Genomic DNA, 1,437 nt, shown 5'->3' with positions numbered 1-1,437 from the left:
CCCCTCCTTTGGACAACAGCTCTCAGATTGTCAGATCGTCAGACGCCTTCTTACATGGTCTCTTGTCGCCACGAGGCAGTGTAGCCATCTCTTTCCTGCGCTCTTTCGACAACATTGCGGGCGGCTGTTCACCAACAAACGCAATTTACAAGTAATCTCTACTACTTAGATATGCCTCGGAAATTCGGGTTTTGTCTGCGTCAGCGATTTGGAGCTTCAAAGTCATATTATAATTTGAAAGGTTAATGAAATCTTGTTCTATTATGCGGTCAAAAATTCGTGGCGCAACTTATTGTCAAATATTTCTTCAATTATTGAACATAAACTATCCAGCTTTTGCACAGTGACTTTTGTCAATTTGTCTTAACAGGTGAATATTTTATCACACTCCTGCACACTGTAGTTTAGAAAATTCCTGAATAAATACTAATAAAAAATCCATGGGTGGTCTTTACAGATTTGTAAATGCTTACAGCTGGGGCAATATTGCTTTAATAGCAAGTCCGTCAGGTTTTTCTAATCGGGACATTATGCTTATTGAACGCATGTATTGAGAGCCTAACGTGCAAAAACTGTGTTCACTGTCAAAATTAATGATTTCTATAGTGCGGTTAAAAATTCATGATGCAACTTATCCTCAAATATCTCTTTAACGGGAGACTCAATGTCATTCATACTTTGCACAGAAGTTTGTATTAATTTGTCTTAACTAAATCATATTTTTCTTGAACAATTGGGGCTAGATTATAAAACATTTCTTCATAAATTTATATAAAATACTTGAAATCTCTGTCACACGTAAAATGGTATTGCTCACAGCACTTCCCCCTTCTCACACATATTTTGATATGCATATAGCCTGCGTAACAGCTCATCAAAGACAATTTTTACTTGCAAAACTTGTTACAAAAAATTGTTGTTATAGTGAACTCATTTTTACAGTAATGGCTCTATAAAATGCGTTCAATAAGCATAATGTCCCGATTAGAAAAAAAAACTGACGGAGCTATTAAAAGCTATCCCCAACTGTTAAGATTGAAACATCTGTAGAAACCACCCACTTGGATTTTTTAATTAGTATTTATTAAGGAATTTTCTAGAATACAGCTTGCAGGTGTTTACAGAAATGTTGATCTGTTAAGACAAATTGATACAAGTCACTGTGCAAAAATTGGAGAACCTGTGTCGGACAGTTGAGATATTTGAAAGTAAGTCGTCCCACGAATTTTTGACAGCACTATAGTAACAAGTTTTGCAAGCAAAAAGTACCATTGGTGAGCTGTGACGTAGGCCATAGGCTAGGCGTAATCATGTGTGTGAGAAGCAGGAAGTGCTGTAAACAATTTCATTTTCCTCGTGAAGGAGATTTGTAGTATTTTATTTAAATTTATGAAGACAATTTTTAAAATCTAGCCTCAACTGTTGTGGGAAAATATG

The 1,437-nt window shown here is 35.7% G+C and overlaps 1 protein-coding gene across 1 annotated transcript in view; it reads right to left on the bottom strand.

The window, feature by feature from the left end:
- The window catches only part of LOC101849747 (1,4-alpha-glucan-branching enzyme), a gene marked incomplete at both ends in the record, with an annotated part of 20,496 nt that overhangs the window by 10,258 nt on the left and 8,801 nt on the right, over positions 1–1,437 (bottom strand).

The sequence above is a fragment of the Aplysia californica genome, unplaced genomic scaffold, assembly GCF_000002075.1.
Source record: "Aplysia californica isolate F4 #8 unplaced genomic scaffold, AplCal3.0 scaffold01500, whole genome shotgun sequence".
Lineage (NCBI taxonomy): Eukaryota > Metazoa > Mollusca > Gastropoda > Aplysiida > Aplysiidae > Aplysia > Aplysia californica.
Note: the sequence above shows the minus strand (reverse complement) of the source record. Positions and strands in the feature narration are given on the sequence as shown.